The sequence below is a fragment of the Eleutherodactylus coqui genome, chromosome 3 (assembly GCF_035609145.1).
Source record: "Eleutherodactylus coqui strain aEleCoq1 chromosome 3, aEleCoq1.hap1, whole genome shotgun sequence".
NCBI lineage: Eukaryota > Metazoa > Chordata > Amphibia > Anura > Eleutherodactylidae > Eleutherodactylus > Eleutherodactylus coqui.
Window position 1 is genome coordinate 246,859,366 of NC_089839.1, and position 21,085 is coordinate 246,880,450.

Consider the following 21,085-nt stretch of genomic DNA (forward strand, 5'->3'; position numbering starts at 1 on the left):
AAATTTGCATTTTTTGTCCATTCACATGGGCAGCTTCAGCGTATCGCCGAAAAAAACCCCCGCTGCTGCGCGGAAATCCCTAGGTTGGCAGTAATCATCAGAATGACAATTAAATGCTTAACCCTTTCCAAAGCACTGTCTGACCTCTGAAGACATCATGATTTAAGGCTGTACAGCTCTGATGTTAGAAGACATCTGTCAGGGTTCTCTTACTGTATATTGCCAGCCTCTCTGCTGTCAGAGCCTGTCCAACGTGTCACCTCATGCAGTACTGGCTTTAGCCAGCATATAGCGCCATTGTATAACAGCAGAAAAAGAGTAAGCCCCCTAGGAAAACCGGGATACAAATTGGATTGGAAAGGGTTAAACAGACCCAGCTGTCTTCTTTTCCCAGCGTTGGACGCTGCTAAACTCCCTCCCCCTACCTTTTTTTTCAGCTTCTATAGGAGTCTATGGGAGCCTCCAGCGTATCTCGCCATAAGATAGGGGAAGACCTATCTTTTCCACAGCGCATTACATAAAAAGGCACTAGCATCACATGGAACGTATGACATTGTTTTCATGAACCAACTTTGTGTAATCCGCATTTTGTGTGAGCCCCATTGTACCCAGAGTAGCCACCACCGTGACCAGGCCTGAGTTAGAAACACCCACTCAAGTTACTTCTGCCAACTCCAGTTCGCTGCACTACGGATTTCTTTGTTTTCACAACCAGGATTGTGACCTCTGTGACCTGTCTAGCGATTGTGCGCAAAATCTCAAAACTTAAAGGGCTAGTGTCCCATTTTCGAAAGTTATATTCAGCATGAAACGGACTTTAAAATTCATTTCAATGTCTCGGACAGCAGTGATTCTGAGCAGGCTAGCCATCCTCCAGTCCCTAACTTTTCTGGGTTTGCACCCCTGCCAATGCCCTATTCCTTAGGCACCCCATGGCTGCCGTGATATAGTGGAGAGAGGCATGCCCTGAGGGAGTTTAAGAACAAGATTGCAGCGGTATTCCGGTTTTATCTGCTGGCTATGCCACAGAAGGTAGAAATTCTAATTGGTCAATTAGAGGGAGCAGCTGCCCGAGAAGTGAAAACCTGGCCCCACAAGCCAAAGAAAACAGTCAATCAGATTTTGGAGACACTGCAGGGCATCTTTGAAGTTCATACCATGTCCAAAAATTAAAAAGAATTTCTTTAACAAGAGGCAGAAACAAAGCAAAACTCTCTGAGATTACGCCTTATCCTTGCAGAGGGCATGAAGGCCGTAGTTCAGGCTAACCTGAAAGAGGATGACGGGACCGAACAAGTTCTCCGAGACCAATTTATAGAAGGGATGTCGGCAGAAACACTCCGCAGCCAGTTGAAAATGTTATCAGTCCAACATCCCGATAGCTGTTTCCTTGATTTCAAAGAGCTGGCCATCCAGGTACTGGGAACAAAATCCCAGGCAGCTGAGACAGATGATCCCACAGCCTTCACCAATCTCATGGGAGAGGAAAGGCCACTCCGTCCCCGTAAAGGGGATCAGCATTGTCAGCCACCCAGGCTAATGTGCCTGCAGAAGAGCCCCTGCTAGAGATGCAGAAGCAAGTGGTTGAGTTGGCCCGCAACATGGCCACCTTATGCAAAAAGATGGGGTAATTGGAGAGCCAAACGGCCTCCTCACGACCAGTGGCCACAGAGCGTAGGCCCCCTCCTGGGTCCCCGCAACCTGCTGGAAGTTACCCCCGGGGTCCACGACTCTACTGTAAGCATTGCCACCGCTACAGTCATCAAGAGAGCACATACTGGGCATTAAATCGGCATCCCCTGGCCTGCAGGACCGCCCCCTGGGTAAACGAAGAGTAGGTCCAGCTCTGTTCAAGTGAATATTGAAGCATGTTGGGCCATGCCCTGAGATCACAATATATGTGGACAGCATACCGCTACCAACCTTACTTGATACCGGGTTACAGGTGACCACAATTAAAAAAGTGGACTTCAAAAATTCTGTATTCTAGACGTGCTGATCTGACCACCAAAACAGGCAATAAATGCCACAGCTAGTAATGGTCATCCGGTACCGGTAGTGGGGTATTGGGAACCAAAGGTTCAGCTGAGTTACCAAGGCAGGGCATCCTAGTGGTGGACGTAGCTGATAGAAACGCTCCAGTCGTTACACTGAGAATGCATATCCTACGTAATTGGTATACAGAATTGCTGTAATCATTGCAAAAATCTGTCCTTGTGGCATCCCAAGCTCAACAAGTTATTGTTTCAATATATTCATAGCTATTGACAGGGGCGTAACTATAGAGGATGCAGGGGATGCGGTTGTACCCAGGCCCAAGAGCCTTGGTGGGCCCATAAGGCCTCTCTTCTCCATATAGGGAGCCTAGTACTATGAATAAAGCATTATAGTTGGGGGCCCTGTTCCAGGTTTTGCATTGGGGCCCAGGAGCTTCAAGTTACGCCTATGGCTACTGATTTTGGTATTTCAGTAGAGAAGATAGTTATTAACAACGCTGGTAAGTTGAGTTAAATGTTAGTTTTCTGACGTCATAGCTCTTTATGTAACTTGGTCAAATGTTGGAATTTATGCAACAATGGCAGCATGCTATCTCAGTAAGTCGTAAGGATGGCTGACTTGCTGCAGTTGGGTCTTAAGTTCAGATCTCACAAGGAAAACATCTGCATAGAGTTTGAATGGGTTTCCTCTGGTTTCCTTCCGCAGTCCAAGATATAATATTTGTCGTACTGTGAACCATATTAGGGATTTGGACTGATGCGAGTGATGACAAGCTTTATAAAGTGTGACATATGTTGCTGCACTGAAGACCCTGAGTAAGATCTTACATGTTACCCCATAACCACAGAATGACAGTGAGGATGTTCTTGATCAACAGGGGCAGACTGAGACTAGAAAGCAGCTCTGGTCCTCATACAATATGCCTCCGCCCCCCCCCCCAAAAAAAAAAAAATATTTATACATATATATATATTGCAGAGAAATACGTTTGCATTGGCAAATTTTTGTTTATATCGTCACACCCTTCACCGCACCCTAAAAGTAGTTACCCCATCAAAAACATTTATCACCTATCCTGTGGATAGGTGATAAGCGTTTGATTACTGAGGGTTCAACCGCTTAGGTCACCAGAGATCACAAAAATATCAAATCCCAAGTTCCCTGGGAGAATGGATTGGTAGTGCACATGCCTGACCACTTCTCCATTCACTTCTTTGGGATTCAGGGAGATACTGCTCCCTTCTCCCTTAGGGCGGCATCACATGAGAGGGTTTAGGCATTGCACAGAGAATAGAGCCCCTTGTTTTCAATGGGTTCATTCACACCTTTGCTTTTGCATGCATATATCGTGTATGCAAAAAAAAAATGTGACATGCGCTATTTTTGTACGGTTTTGTGAGCCTAAAGCTCCATAGGTGTCTATGGGGGTGGCAAATGGGCACCCAATCCCATGAAATTCCACAATGAACTGCGCAATTTTGCGGGGAAATTGAAAACACCATGGACTAATTAGGGTGCGCAGCCTATAAAATCATGGAGCAGGTGTGTCCCATGACAATTTAAACAGTTCCCAGCAACGCTGGAACCTAGGAGCCTGACTCGCCATAGATGGAAACTTGCAGAAACACAAAACAAAGGAATCACAACATACTAACTGAACACGTTACTGTTCACACCAACGACCAGACGAGGATATCCCACCCAGAACCTCATGCATGCAAGCAACACCAAAGCAGAACATGCATGACCCCAAACACCAGGGTTCTGAGAAGGGATAAGATAAATGGCAAATGAATAGATGACCAGCATCCTCTAGTGCGAGGGGCTGGTATTTACATGCAGCAGACCGGTGGTGATTGGCTGGCTGGAGAAATCCACACCATCAGCCAACCAAATCATCCCCACCTGTAGCAGTGTGCTCCTGGAAACCCAACAGAACCACCAGTCCGCACGGATTAATTAAGCCTACCAAGGGCTCTGGGTTGTGTGAAGATTAAAATAGTAACACAGTATGGGTCTCCACCAATCTAAAGTTTTAAAATCATCTGACACTTACTGCATAGATACAGTAACTGGAAATATTGCCACATAGATATAAATACAAGCACCAGAACCAAGCTCACTATATAAATACAGGTACTGAAACCCAGCTTACATTTACCAGTCAGAAAAAAATATATCCACTATTATCATAAATACAATAGCAAAAAGAAAGAAAACACAGATTCTTCAGAAACATTGTACACTTGACTTTCATTTGCACCATCTTATTTTCTTGTATACCTGTGTAAGAGGGGTGAGCAGTGCCTTTCTCCCCTCTTACTCTACAGTGAGCTCCAGATGAGTACTTGAGATTAGCTGTGCCCCATCAGACAGAGCAGGGGAAGCATAGAAGGAGAGAGACCTGACACCTAAACTGGGCGATGCTGGAGAGAGGTCTTACTGCTGGCCAGTGACATGGCCAGGGTGGGAAGAAATGGGAAAGGCATTGTGTGCATTGGAAAAGTAGGCTCCCTCCCCTTTGTCCTGAAAAAAAAGATTAACTCACCTAGAAGAGACGTCTGGCTCTTCTCTCTGGCCCCAGCAGCCATCTTCTGTGTTCTGGAGGCTGGGGAGTGAACACAGAAGACGGCTGTCGGGACCAGAGAGAAGAGCCAGACGTCTCTTCTAGGTGAGTTAATCTTCTTTTTTTTTTTTACAGCTAGCTATGATTTTCAGGAAAGGGCATATATTTCAAGCCCTTCCCTGAGAATCATTGCCACAGTGATAGCCTTCATTCCATTGCTTTCAATGGGGCTGCAGCAGTGCCTACCCCATTGAAACAAATGGGATAGCATTGTGGACCTCTGCCATAGCTGTGGATCCATTGAAAATATACTGCCAAATATGGACAAACGCATACAAAACAGAGGCACTCTTTTACACGTGTTCACACACACACACACACACACACACACACACACACAATTATACACACATATACAACCCTAGGTGCGATTTAACATACATACAAGCATACATACTTTTAAACACATACTGGTAGGTGTTGTGGTTCTGTAGTTCACAGGATGGCCTGCAGATGGCGTGAAATCAGGCACTCTCTGTGCTAAATTAGCTGGGACAGATGTAAAATTAGCTGGGACAGATGTAAAATTAGCTGGGACAGATGTAAGGGTGTAGGGAAGGAGATATAACCTCCAGAAAACAAAAAGCTCTGGAGAGCTGAGAGGGCTACAACCCGAGGGCCGCTGTGGACCATTAAAGGCTCTGAGTCTGACAGCTGGTGCAGCGAGCTGAGTAGGATGGCAACGAAATGGTAGCACGGCTGCTCCTCTCCAATTGAAAAAAAGCAGCCTGGCTCAGCTCAGCACAGTGCTAAATTAGCAGTTCTTATTGCGTGCTGCCTGTAGTGTCAGGCAGGCTAAGATGGTAATACCCCAGTGGGGTGCTACCTGCAGAGTTGGGTAGGGGGAAGATGTTGTTTTGTCATGACACCAGTCCATGTACGGGTAGGGACATGTTCCGGACACAATATTAATTACAAAAAATGGAGAAATAAATATAACAGTGGTAGAACCTCTATTCCCCTGTTCCCCTGCAGCATGTAGTGTGGTACCTCAGTGTAGGTGTTAAGTTGGTGGAAAGGGACTCCAGGAGTCAGGTATTTAGATCTCCCACTCTCCTTTTCCTCGTGATGCTCTCAACTATCCAGTTCTTGCTCTTGAGTACTCACACTTTAGATGTTTTTTTTTTCCCATTGCACTGACTGCTTTGCGATGACATGGTAGAGGCTTTCTCCTTGGTTTCCTGCAGTCTCCTCTGATCTACCTAGACTGACCTAGCTGCGCCCACTCCTCACTTTTATACTCCCACACTAGCTGAACCTGTAAAGGGGACTTTATTCTACCAACCACAGGCCCACGTTTCTTGCTAAGCCTGGCTAGGCTAACCACTCCCCAGGCTGTTGCTAGGTGACCTGTACTTACTAATGGACATTGCCAGCAAACATCATACTGTGAGGCATGAAATCACATCACAAAACCATGAAAACTCCAACTTTATAATACATAACAACCAACATGAATTAAACCTTTGATCACTACAGAAGTGCGGTAGTACCCAACTCTGGGGCAGTACAGAAGGACACCCCTAGACTTACACACACCCTGGTCAGGTATAATGACTTTGTTGGTGTTATAGCATAGGCACTCATGTTGGTGATAAGAGTGTGAAACTGAAATAAAAGGCTGGTGAATCCAGATAATTTCTAAAGATATGGTCTTGAAGTGAAGATCTTGATGTGTTGCCACCCATCTTGTGGAGAAAGATGGAGGTCCCGAAGTGAGTAACCCCCAAGATACCACAGTGTACACAAGTGCAAGCACACACCTACGGATAAGTATATTTACCGTGCCTACATCCCACATGAAGGGCTCAGCCTTAGTGAAGAAAAAGAAGCACAGTGTGATACTAGGCAGCCAGCCATGGTAAAAGGGAAGAGCCACTAGAGAGGTACAACACTACTACCTTACTAAAAAGCAGCCTTCCCTATCGAATCAGTGTAACTGTGGCAGGTATTATTGTATCTTGTCACCACCGGAAGTGTAGGTGGTGACAAGATATAGGCTGTTTGACAGCCCATTCACGCCCCCAGGAGTGGATTAGCTGGCTTGGCAGCCCGTTCACGCCCCCAGGAGCTGATTACCTGGTATGTCTGCTGCTACCGGCCAGTGGGTGGATAGCCCCGCTGGCACAAGCGCCAGCTGTACGATCCCCCGGGAGGCACACAGTGGCTATGGGGCCAGGCTGAGCCCCACAAACCCAGCGGACAGTGGCCCGGGTGCAGCGTGGTCAGGCTTCTGTGACTGCAGCATCGGGGTCAAGAACACCGGAGCTGCAGAGTCAGCGGCGGGGGACAGAGCTGTAATCAGGCACAGCGCAGCAGGAAGCATTCTGTGACTGCAGCGTCGGGGTCGGGAGGCCCAGACCTGGCAGGCAAAATTACAGCAGCTGGGGTCGAAAGATAGGTGAGGCCGCAGGACAGCTTTCTGCAAAATGTGGGTGCAGAGGCGTCGGTAGGTGGGACACACCGCTGGACAGCAGCCTCTGGGGAACTGTGAGCGGTAGGGCCGGGACTCGAGGCACACCTGCGGCATGTGGGGAAGTGGGGAAAGCACCACAGCACTGATGGCAACACTAGGCAGCGGAGGCAGAAACGCTGTTGGAATTATGTGACCGCCGGAGCTGGGACGCAAGGCACACCTCCAGCATGTGGGGAAGCGGGGAAAGCAATCTACACTCCACAGCCAATCGGGAGCTAGGGGTGTGACAGAGGCATGCTTCCATGCAAGCTCTGTCAAACCCCTAGCTTCTGGTGGTGACAAGATACAATAATACCACTGTGGCCGGCCCCCAATCACATGTGCCCAGGGCATAGACAATAGTGAAAAGAGGCAGCCCAAGCGGGAGCAGCTCACTATGACATTAAGAACAATAGCCCACTAGGAATCTGCCAAGAAGGCCATATAACTAATCCGGGCCTGTTGGTCAACTTAACACAGCCTAGGTCTATGATTTACATAAATGGGGAAAATTGGCTTCTATCTCTTTTATTTTATTTTTTTGCCTTCCTCTGGATCAACCTTAGGGGTTATAAACTTATAGGCTGAACTGGATGGACATATGTCTTTTTTCGGCTTTACATACTATGTTACATAATGTAAAGTAACCAAAAGCATAACAATTAGAGATGAGCGAACGTGTTCTTCCGAGCTTGATATTCGTGCGAATATTAGGGTGTTCGGGATGTTCGTTATTCGTAACGAACACCATGCGGTGTTCTGGTTACTTTCACTTCCTTCCCTGAGACGTTTGCGCGCTTTTCTGGCCAATTGAAAGACAGGGAAGGCATTACAACCTCCCCCTGTGACGTTCAAGCCCTATACCACCCCCCTGCTGTGAGTGGCTGGGAAGATCAGGTGTCACCCGAACATAAAAGTCGGCCCCTCCCGCGGTTCGCCTCAGATGCCGTGTGAGTTAGATGAGGGACAGTGCTGTTTGTACCGGAGCTGCTGTAGGGAAAGAATTGGTAGTTAGTGTAGGCTTCAAGACCCCCCAAAGGTCCTTATTAGGGCCACTGATAGCTGTGTGTTGGCTGCTGTTAGCAGTGGCAAATTTTTTTTTTCTCAAAATCGGCTCTGCAGAGCGTTGCACCCGGCATTAGGGACAGAAGTGCTGCATAGGCAGGGAGAGTGTTAGGAGTGAGTGTAGCCTTCAAGAACCTCAACGGTCCTTTCTAGGGCCATATTTAACCGTGTGCAGTACTGTCCAGGCTGCTGTTAGCTGTGCTGCATTTTTTTTTGCTTCTCAAAATCGCCTCTGCAGAGCATTGCACCCTCCATTGATACTGCAGGGAAAGAATTGTGTAGGCAGGGCCACAACACAGTTATTATTCATTGAATATACGCACTGCTGCCTTTTGGTGCAAAAAAACGGAAAATAATTCTATTTGTCCTGCCTCTGTCCGTCCTAACGCCGGTGGACACGTGTCGGCTGCGTGTGCAACCTGCAAAAATCAGACGCACCCAGCTACGTTTTACTCCTGGCTTTGCCATTTGCTTTCCTTAATTGGGAAAAAAAATACCTGCTCTGCCACAGTTAATAACTCTGCTACCCTCACGTTCTGTGACACATTAGCAGGAAAACAGCACAGTTATTAAACTTCTCATGTTCATAGAATATACGCAGTGCTGCCTTTTGGTGCCAAAAAACGGAAAATAATTCTATTTGTCCTGCCTCTGTCCGTCCTAACGCCGGTGGACACGTGTCGGCTGCGTGTGCAACCTGTAAAAATCAGACGCACCCAGCTACGTTTTACTCCTGGCTTTGCCATTTGCTTTCCTTAATTGGGAAAAAAAATACCTGCTCTGCCACAGTTAATAACTCTGCTACCCTCACGTTCTGTGACACATTAGCAGGAAAACAGCACAGTTATTAAACTTCTCATGTTCATAGAATATACGCAGTGCTGCCTTTTGGTGCCAAAAAACGGAAAATAATTCTATTTGTCCTGCCTCTGTCCATCCTAACGCCGGTGGACACGTGTCGGCTGCGTGTGCAACCTGTAAAAATCAGACGCACCCAGCTACGTTTTACTCCTGGCTTTGCCATTTGCTTTCCTTAATTGGGAAAAAAAATACCTGCTCTGCCACAGTTAATAACTCTGCTACCCTCACGTTCTGTGACACATTAGCAGGAAAACAGCACAGTTATTAAACTTCTCATGTTCATAGAATATACGCAGTGCTGCCTTTTGGTGCCAAAAAACGGAAAATAATTCTATTTGTCCTGCCTCTGTCCGTCCTAACGCCGGTGGACACGTGTCGGCTGCGTGTGCAACCTGTAAAAATCAGACGCACCCAGCTACGTTTTACTCCTGGCTTTGCCATTTGCTTTCCTTAATTGGGAAAAAAAATACCTGCTCTGCCACAGTTAATAACTCTGCTACCCTCACGTTCTGTGACACATTAGCAGGAAAACAGCACAGTTATTAAACTTCTCATGTTCATAGAATATACGCAGTGCTGCCTTTTGGTGCCAAAAAACGGAAAATAATTCTATTTGTCCTGCCTCTGTCCATCCTAACGCCGGTGGACACGTGTCGGCTGCGTGTGCAACCTGTAAAAATCAGACGCACCCAGCTACGTTTTACTCCTGGCTTTGCCATTTGCTTTCCTTAATTGGGAAAAAAAATACCTGCTCTGCCACAGTTAATAACTCTGCTACCCTCACGTTCTGTGACACATTAGCAGGAAAACAGCACAGTTATTAAACTTCTCATGTTCATAGAATATACGCAGTGCTGCCTTTTGGTGCCAAAAAACGGAAAATAATTCTATTTGTCCTGCCTCTGTCCGTCCTAACGCCGGTGGACACGTGTCGGCTGCGTGTGCAACCTGTAAAAATCAGACGCACCCAGCTACGTTTTACTCCTGGCTTTGCCATTTGCTTTCCTTAATTGGGAAAAAAAATACCTGCTCTGCCACAGTTAATAACTCTGCTACCCTCACGTTCTGTGACACATTAGCAGGAAAACAGCACAGTTATTAAACTTCTCATGTTCATAGAATATACGCAGTGCTGCCTTTTGGTGCCAAAAAACGGAAAATAATTCTATTTGTCCTGCCTCTGTCCGTCCTAATGCCGGTGGACACGTGTCGGCTGCGTGTGCAACCTGTAAAAATCAGACGCACCCAGCTAAGTTTTACTCCTGGCTTTGCCATTTGCTTTCCTTAATTGGGAAAAAAAATACCTGCTCTGCCACAGTTAATAACTCTGCTACCCTCACGTTCTGTGACACATTAGCAGGAAAACAGCACAGTTATTAAACTTAGATTATACATTCACTAGAGGCAGTGGGGCCTTTCGTTTTCAAAAAAGGGAAAAAAGTTATATTTGGCCTGCAGTCTTGCGCCAATTTATTAGCTGCCTGTGAAATCAAATCACTGGTAATACAGCATGCTGAGGGGTAGGGGTAGGCCTAGAGGACGTGGACGCGGCCGAGGACGCGGAGGGCCAAGTCAGGGTGTGGGCACAGGCCGAGCTCCTGATCCAGGTGTGTCGCAGCCGACTGCTGCGCGATTAGGAGAGAGGCACGTTTCTGGTGTCCCCACATTCATCGCCCAATTAATGGGTCCACGCGGGAGACGGTTATTAGAAAATGAGCAGTGTGAGCAGGTCCTGTCCTGGATGGCAGAAAGTGCTTCGAGCAACCTATCGTCTACCCGCAGTTCTGCGCCGTCCACTGCTGCAAATCCGAATCCTCTGTCTGCTGCTCCTCCTTCCTCCCAGCCTCCTCACTCCACTACAATGACACCTGCTCAGGAGCGGGAACACTCCCAGGAACTGTTCTCGGGCCCCTGCTCAGATTGGGCAGCAGCGGTTCCTCTCCCACCAGAGGAGTTTATCGTCACTGATGCCCAACCATTCGAAAGTTCCCGGGGTCCGGGGGAAGAGGCTGGGGACTTCTGCCAACTGTCTCAACAACTTTCTGTGGGTGAGGAGGACGATGACGATCAGACACAGTTGTCTTGCAGTGAGGTAGTAGTAAGGGCAGTAAGTCCGAGGGAGCAGCGCACAGAGGATTCGGAGGAAGAGCAGCAGGACGATGAGGTGACTGACCCCACCTGGTGTGCAACGCTTACTCAGGAGGACAGGTCTTCAGAGGGGGAGTCAAGGGCATCAGCAGGGCAGGTTGCAAGAGGCAGTGCGGTGGCCAGGGGTAGAGGCAGGGCCAGACCGAATAATCCACCAAGTGTTTCCCAAAGCGCCCCCTCGCGCCATGCCACCCTGCAGAGGCCGAGGTGCTCTAAGGTCTGGCAGTTTTTCACAGAGACGCCTGACGACCGACGAACAGTGGTGTGCAACCTTTGTTGCGCAAAGCTCAGCTGGGGAGCCAACACCAACAGCCTCACCACCACCACCATGCGCAGACATATGATGGCCAAGCACCCCACAAGGTGGGACGAAGGCCGTTCAGCGCCTCCGGTTTGCACCCCTGCCTCTCCCCCTGTGCCCCAACCTGCCACTGAGATGCAACCCCCCTCTCAGGACACAGGCACTACCGCCTCATGGCCTGCACCCACACCCTCATCTCCGCTGTCCTCGGCCCCATCCAGCAGTGTAGTTCAGCGCACCGTCCAGCCGTCGCTTGCGCAAGTGTTCGAGCGCAAGCGCAAGTACGCCGCCACGCACCCGCACGCTCAAACGTTAACCGTCCGCATCGCAAAATTCATCAGCCTTGAGATGCTGCCGTATAGGGTTGTGGAAACGGAGTCCTTCAAAAGTATCATGGAGGCGGCGGCCCCGCGCTACTCAGTTCCCAGTCGCCACTACTTTTCCCGATGTGCCGTCCCAGCCCTGCACGACCACGTCTCCCGCAACATTGTACGCGCCCTCACCAACGCGGTTACTGCCACGGTCCACTTAACTACGGACACGTGGACAAGCACAGGCGGGCAGGGCCACTACATCTCCCTGACGGCACATTGGGTGAATTTAGTGGAGGCTGGGACAGAGTCAGAGCCTGGGATCGCTCACGTCCTACCCACCCCCAGAATTGCGGGCCCCAGCTCGGTGCTGGTATCTGCGGAGGTGTATGCTTCCTCCACTAAAGCACCCTCCTCCTCCTCCTCCTCCTCTGTCTCGCAATCAAGATGTGTTAGCAGCAGCATGTCGCCAGCAGTCGGTGTCGCGCGGTGTGGCAGCACAGCGGTGGGCAAGCGTCAGCAGGCCGTGCTGAAACTACTCAGCTTAGGCGATAAGAGGCACACGGCCCACGAACTGCTGCAGGGTCTGACACAGCAGACCGACCGCTGGCTTGCGCCGCTGAGCCTCCAACCGGGCATGGTCGTGTGTGACAACGGCCGTAACCTGGTGGCGGCTCTGCAGCTCGGCAGCCTCACGCACGTGCCATGCCTGGCCCACGTCTTTAATTTGGTGGTTCAGCGCTTTCTGAAAAGCTACCCACGCTTGTCAGACCTGCTCGTAAAGGCGCGCCGGCTCTGCGCACATTTCCGCAAGTCCCACACGGACGCTGCCACCCTGCGCACCCTGCAACATCACTTTAAGCTGCCAGTGCACCGACTGCTGGGCGACGTGCCCACACGGTGGAACTCTACGCTCCACATGTTGGCCAGGCTCTATGAACAGCGTAGAGCTATAGTCGAATACCAACTCCAACATGGGCGGCGCAGTGGGAGTCAGCCTCCTCAATTCCTTTCAGAAGAGTGGGCCTGGTTGGCAGACATCTGCCATGTCCTTGGTAATTTTGAGGAGTCTACCCAGGTGGTGAGCGGCGATGCTACAATCATTAGCGTCACCATTCCTCTGCTATGCATCTTGAGAAATTCCCTGCAAACCATAAAGGCAGCTGCTTTGCGCTCGGAAACGGGGGCGGGGGAAGACAGTATGCCGCTGGATAGTCAGGGCACCCTTCTGTCTATTTCTCAGCGCGTACAGGAGGAGGAGGAGGAGCATGAGGAGGATGAGGAGGAGGGGGAAGAGACAGCTTGGGCCGCTGCTGACGGTACACCGGCTGATTGCCTGTCATCCTTTCAGCGTGTATGGCCTGAGGAGGAGGAGGAGGAGGAGGATCCTGAAAGTGATCTTCCTAGTGAGGACAGCCATGTGTTGCGTACAGGTACCCTGGCACACATGGCTGACTTCATGTTAGGATGCCTTTCTCGTGACCCTCGCGTTGCACGCATTCTGGCCACGACGGATTACTGGGTGTACACACTGCTCGATCCACGGTATAAGGAGAACCTGCCCACTCTGATTCCCGAAGAGGAAAGGGGTTCGAGAGTGTTGCTATACCACAGGACCCTTGCGGACAAGCTGATGGTAAAATTCCCAGCCGACAGCGCTAGTGGCAGAAGGCGCAGTACTGAGGGCAAGGTAGCAGGGGATGTGCGTAGATCGAGCAGCATGTACATCCCAGGCAGTGCAACAGTCTTTAAGGGCCTGGCCAGCTTTATGGCTCCCCACCAAGACTGTGTCACCGCTCCCCAGTCACGGCTGAGTCGGCGGGAGCACTGTAAAAGGATGGTGAGGGAGTACGTAGCGGATCGCACGACCATCCTTGGTGACGCCTCTGCCCCCTACAACTACTGGGTGTCGAAGCTGGACACGTGGCCTGAACTAGCGCTGTATGCCCTGGAGGTGCTTGCTTGTCCTGCGGCTAGCGTCTTGTCGGAAAGGGTGTTTAGTGCGGCTGGGGGAATCATCACAGATAAGCGTAGCCGCTTGTCAACCGACAGTGCCGACAGGCTAACACTCATCAAGATGAACAAAGGCTGGATTTCCCCAGACTTCTGTTCTCCACCAGCGGACAGCAGCGATACGTAAGCAATACGTAGGCTGCACCCGCGGATGGAAGCTACGTTCTCTCTCACCATCCAAAACGGGGACATTTCTGCTTCATCAATCTGTGTCTAATATTCCTCCTCCTCCTCCTGCTCCTCCTCCTGAAACCTCACGTAATCACGCTGAACGGGCAATTTTTCTTAGGGCCACAAGGCTCACTCAAATAATTTTTCTGAATAATTTTTATAAGTTTCAATGCGCTTAAAAGCGTTGGAACTTTAACTTAAACCAATTTTTCGTTACACTGGGCTGCCTCCAGGCCTAGTTACCACTTAAGCCACATTAACCAAAGCGATTAATGGGTTTCACCTGCCCTCTTGGCTGGCCATGGCCAATTTTTGGGATGTACATTAGTACTGTTGATACAGCAATTTTTGTGGGCCCTCGCCTACAGTGTAATCAAATTAATTTTTAGCCCACCTGCATTACAGCTGACGTTACCTCAGCTGTGTTGGGCAATGCAATGGGATATTATTGTGTACCGCCGGTGGCTTCCTGGCACCCACCCAGGCAGTGGGTCCACAGGGAGTGTAACCTACATGTGTCCACTTGTAAAGAACCCCGGTCAGACTGGGGCATGCAGTGTGGGCCGAAGCCCACCTGTATTATGCACGACATTACTACCTCAGCTGTGTTGGGCAATGCAATGGGATATTTTTGTGTACCGCCGGTGGGTTCCAGGGAGCCACCCATGCTGTAGGTGCACACGGAGTTTTTAATACATCTGTACACTTGTAAAGAACCCCAGTCTGACTGGGGCATGCAGTGTGGGCCGAAGCCCACCTGTATTACGCACGACATTACTACCTCAGCTGTGTTGGGCAATGCAATGGGATATTTCTATGTACCGCCGGTGGCTTCCTGGCACCCACCCATGCTGTCGGTCCACAGGGACTTCACAATAGGGAGTTGTACCTGCCTGTGTCTATGAATTAAAAAGCCCGGTCTAACTGGGGCATGCAGACACCTTGACAGAATGAATAGTGTGTGGCACATAGGTTCCCCATTGCTATGCCTACGTGTGCAGCTCCTGACGGAGGTGGCACAGGATTGGAGTTCTCATTGCTTCTGTACAGCATTGTGGGCTATCGCCCCGCCCCTTTTAAAGAGGGTCGCTGCCTAGCCGTGCCAACCCTCTGCAGTGTGTGCCTGCGGTTCCTCCTCATGGCAGACGCACTTCTAAATAGACATGAGTGTGGCGTGGCATGAGGGCAGCTGAAGGCTGCGCAGGGACACTTTGGTGTGCGCTGTGGGGGGGAGGGGGGGGCGGTTGGTCAGCATGTAACCCAGGAGAAGTGGCAGCGGAGTGTCATCCAGGCAGTGATTGTGCTTTGTTGTAGCTAGTGTGGTGCTTAGCAAAGGTATGCCATGCTAATGAGGGCTTTTCAGAAGTAAAAGTTGTTGGGAGGGGGGGGGCCCACTCTTGCCGGTATTGTGGCTTAATAGTGGGACCTGTGAACTTGAGATGCAGCCCAACATGTAGCCCCTCGCCTGCCCTATCCGTTTCTGTGTCATTCCCATCACTTTCTTGAATTGCCCAGATTTTCACACATGAAAACCTTAGCGAGCATCGGCGAAATACAAAAATGCTCTGGTCGCCCATTGACTTCAATGGGGTTCGTTGTTCGAAACGAACCCTCGAACATCGCGGGAAGTTCGTTCCGAATAACGAACACCCGAACATTTTGGTGTTCGCTCATCTCTAATAACAATAACACATCAATAATGAAAACAAACTAACTTTGAATCAGAGGTTTTTATTTAATTGTATATGTAAAACTATTACAGTTAGCAAAATAAATGTACTGCACAACCTGTCAAACTCTTACAGATGGTAGATCATAAAACTAATGATACTAAGACAGCCTTGAAATGTAGCCTGCAATGAAAAAGTTAATAAGCATGAAGCAGCCATTACAACAGCTTCTAATAGTGATGCATGAACTTGTGGTCCGGTTAAACTGTCACTGGAATATATAACTCCCTCCATAATACACTTGTCCTCCTCCCTACTAAGCCCTATAATTTTCCTGTATGCCCCGTCACCTGAGATCATCATTTCTTTCCACAGGCCACTAGAGAATGTTTAGACATTTTTGTTTTGTTAACAGGAAAATTACTCTTCTTGGACAGACATCGTATTGAAGAAACGACAGTCATTATGCGCGGAGCTCAGGGCTCCTTGTAATAACTGCATGCCATTTTTATATTATGTAAAATTGCAAAGAGAGCATATATTAGTGTCAGTCTGTCAAAAGAGGTTTCATTTTAGATTGGCTGTTCTGCTCACTAAATACCGTTCATTTTGCTTTCATATCATTTCACGCTTGCCGACATCCCATCCTTGATGCCGACGCTTTGTCCTGTTGGCGTCTATAATTGATAAAGCAGCCATAAGGACTTGGAAGAAATGAAAATGTTTGCTCTTCTCCTGCATATTCAACGGCTCTATGCTTTTGTTTTTGCTATTTTCTCCCTTCAGTTCGCTCCGTCGCCAGCAGCTTTGATTCACATCAGATGGTTCATTTTTGGATTTTGCCATAGTTCATACACATCCTGTGAAAATGCCTTGTTAACAGGATATCTTACAGTAGGTCATCCAAGTACATCTGATTGTTCTCCGTTTGCGTATATGCCGCTTTGTGCAAAGTGCACCTATCCTTCCATTTCTAATAAAAATCGGAGCAAGTTCAACATTCTGTGCCGATTCCTTTTCTAATCTATCTTTAAGGGCTATTGCACAAATACGCTAGCTCCACCACAACAGACTAGTCTTTTTTTGCACCCCTAACAGTGTTTTTTTTTGGGGGTGGGGTTCGTTCGCAATAGCTGCGTATAAAAACACGCTAGAATTATGTCATGCTGTCATCATTGACCCCGCCCCCTGTAATCACCCATAAATAGTCCACATGTATGGTGAGCTGCTATCCTGCAGGCCTTCTGGTACTTTCTGGGCTTGGGGGATAGTAGCTAAAGTTGGAGACATGTCTTCTGATGACGAGGATGTTCTTTTACCTTGGTTGCTGTCGTGCAGATTTGGGCATCACGTCAGATGGCAGAGGATGTTCCTAGAAGGAGGACTCGGTGGTTCTGGCTTCATCCTCCGATGCCCCACAGTGCCAGCCTCTGCTCAACTAAATTAATGAGCATCTCCATCTTAATTTGGTTGAGCTTCCAAAATTAGATGATCCAAACGTTGTCCAAAATGACTAAGGTGCCTTCTCTGCAAATAGCTGCAAACTTTATAGCATCCTGACAGGTGGCTGCGCAATTCCGCCGTTTTTCATACGTTTGTACAGAGTTCGCAGGCAGTTGCCCATCCCCCTAGACTCCTATGGCACCTTTGGTGCGCAAATGCGGACAGAAAGAGAGCATGTTGTGTATTTTTGGCAAAAATGCACAAGCAAAAACGAGTAATGTGAGTAAACCTATTGAAATCGATGGATTCTAATGTACGGGGTTTGTGCAAGTGTATTTCCATGCCGAAAACGTGCGCAAATACGCCCTTGTGAAGTAGGTGCTTCGACATGGGTTGAATACCTGTATTTCCGCAGGACGCATCAGAATTTGTGTTCTTGCAAAGAAATTCTGCACCAAAATCTGCACGGCTAATCTGTGGATTCTGAGGCGGAATTGAAAATGGCAGAATTCTGCTGGCAGCTCCGCATCAAAATCTGCATTTAGTGAAGCGGATATTGGTGCGGATTTTCGTTTGCTAGAGCAGGATGATGGGCAGCCAGACATCTTCCCTGCAGTGTCGATATAGCATTACATGGCAGTTATCATACGGATGGCCATCTTTCTGATGGAGGAGGAGGATGGTTTGAGTCTGCCAGACCAGGATGCAGGGGATGCGGTTGCACCCGGGCCCAGGAGCCTTAGGGGGCCCAAAGGCCTCTCTTCTTCATATAGGGAACCCAGTACTATGAGTAAAGCATTATAGTTGGGGGCCCTGTTACAGGTTTTGCATCGGGGCCCAGGAGCTTCAAGTTACGCCTCTGCTCACAGCTGCACCTGCCATTACATTTTTAAGAGTAACGGGACAAGCCCTTTAACCATTGTTTACAATACTCAACAAATACGCGCTACAATGTCCTGATAAAACGTGAATACATTAGAAATAACATTTAATATATTTCCACCGCGATGCAGCAGAAAACTTCATAACAGCAATTTGCAAATCATCCTTTTGTGTATTGTAGAATATGAATTTCCTATTAGTGTCATGCCTACTTTCACGCAGAATGCAAAGCACAAATGCACATAAAAAGGTACCGTGGAAAATGTTATTTTCTCTTAAAAGAAATAATCCCTATTTATGTTAAGGAGATACATGACATCCTTGGGGAAGAATATAAACTACTGTGTCAAACAATCCATGTTTAACCCCTCGTAGCAATAAACCCACCCACTAACAATGCAACAGATTTATATGCCAGTAGTATGTGTATATTTTTGCCTGGGCAACATATGTTATATTCATCAACTGGGTGCAAATACCTGTTCATCAATGTATCACAAGTTAAGAATCACACCCACACCAGAAAATGCTGACAATGTGGCATAAAGGTTTAACCCCTTAGTGACAAAGCTTTTTTCCATTTTCGTTTTTTCCTCCTCCCTTGAAAAAAATCGTAACTCCTTTATTTATCCATCGACGTCGCTGTATGAGGCCTTGTTTTTTGCGGGACGACTTGCATTTTTCAATGGTGCTATTTAATGTACCATATAATGTACTGAAAAACTTTAAAAGATTCTAAGTGGAGAGAAATGGAAGAAAAACGACATTCTATCATCTTTCGGTGCGTCCTGTTTCTACGGCGCACAAACTGCAACAAAAATGACCTGATAACTTTATTCTATGGGTCAGTATGATTACTACGATACCGAACTTATATCGTTTTTTTTTTTTTTTGCTGTAGTACTTGTATTTTTTTTTAAGATATTTAATTTTTTTAAATTATTTTTTGTGTCCATTTTCTGCGCACAATAACTTTTTTATTTTTCCGTCGACATAGTTGAGCGAGGGCTCATTTTGTGCGGTACGTCCTGTCATTTCCGTTGGTACCATTTTTGCAAACAATTGACTTTTTGATCGCTTTTTATTACATTTTTTTCTTGGAAAAACGGTGACTAAAAAAGGGCATTTTTGGCGTTTTTTTTTTTCATACCACGCTCACTGTGCAGTAAAATAATGCATTAATTTGATAGATCAGACTTTAACGGACGCAGCGATACCAAACAGGTATTTTTGGTTTAATATTTAGATTTTTTTAAATTGCAAATATGGCAAAAGGGTTTTTTTTTACACTTTTATTATTATTATTTTTTTTTTAATAATTTGTAAAACTTTTTTGTTCTTATTTTTATACTTTCTTTTAGTTCTCCTAGACGACCACAACCAGCGATGCTTTGATCGCTCCTGCAGTATGACGTAATGCTATAGCATTATGTCATACTGCTTTTTGACAGGCAGTCTATCAAGCCACCCCACGGGGATGGCTTGATAGGCAGTCGCCTAAGGCAGCCCTGGAGCCTTTAAGAAGGCCCTGGCTGCCATGACACCTGCACAGCTCCCCCGATCTCATCGCGGGGAGGGCCGTACGGGACCCCCGAACATGTTCAGGGGATTTAAATGCTGCTGTCTGAATTGACAGCGGCATTTAGAGGGTTAATAGCCGCAAGTGTCAGCTGTAGTAAACAGCTGACGCCCGCACTGTATAGAGGGCGATAGCGGCGCTATCTTTTTCCATACACGTCCTGCAACGGCAGGATGTAAAAACAGTATTAAGCCGTCACTAAGGAGTTAATAACTGTAGTATTCAACTCAATTACCATATTTTTAGTATATTCATGTCAAAATGTGAGGGAACAGACTGATGCATTTACCCCTAAAACACACTAATATGACTCTGAATTAAAGCTATCTTCCAGTTTGGGGACAAAATTTTATCCCAGTGAGGGCAGATGGTATACTGCTAGCACTTATTCTCTGCTGTCCAATCTGCCCGTTTCAGGTCCTATTTTCGGCTGTTCTAGACGCCCAAAGCAATTGTCAGATTACCCAATCCCCATATTCCAATGTTGGACAACTCATGCACTGCTCTCCAATTGGCCAGTGCTGTTTATGTGTTCACTGGCCAATCAAGACCAGTGCATATTTTTGCATTACCTAGATAGAAAACTGTAGTGGCCATCTTGAACAACCAAAAACGGGAGTGGATTTAACAGTTCGGATGGACGGCAGAGACGAACAAGTGCACCTAATATATCTCCAGCCCCTCTTGTCCCAGAATAGAATTTTGCCCTGGAACTAGAGAGTTGTTTTAATGCTCAACGTCTCAGAAATATTTGGATAGATCAAAAAAGAGGCATTGGGGCCATAATATTAAATTATTCTCCCAAAGGGGAAACACATTGCTAAAGTTGTCCAGATATACAAGCATAGCAAGGTCTATTGTGTAATACAGACACAAAGATACAAATATAAATATGGGCCTTTGCAAAAATTTGGGCACCTTTTACCAAATTCCACGTTCTGCTGATTTTTAAGTGAAAAAGATTATGACAGCTGGATGCAGGTAATGCCGCAGTAAGAAAACGTTTGGTGAAATTAGATTTACACTTTCCCAACCACGATCAGTCCAAATGACACAGATCCTTCCAGCCGCACATGGTTCATGGAGCAAGAACGGTTAGGTGATGCCCTGCATTAACACCCTCTAAGACTACAGTCACACGGGTGAGAGCAATATCAGGCCGAGAAACTGGGCCCAATATCATGCTTGCCAATATACAATTTTCACGGCCATATGTTTTTGATTAAAAATCGCATTGCATTGCTTCTGTGAAATTGCGATCCTCATGCAAGTATTTCACGTACGTGATTGGATGATAAGTGTTGTCTATTAACCCCTTCCAATCCACTGTCTGACCTGTGAAGACATTATGATTTCAGGCTGTACAGCTCCGATGTTGTAAGACATCCATCGGGGTTCTCTTACTGTATATTGCCAGCTTCTCTGCTGTCAGGGCGTATCCAACGTGTCACATCATGTAGTACTGGCTTTAGCCAGCAGATAGCGCCATTGTATAACGGCAGAAAAAGAGTAAGCCCCCTAGGAAAACCAGGATACAAATTGGACAGGAAAGGGTTAACTTT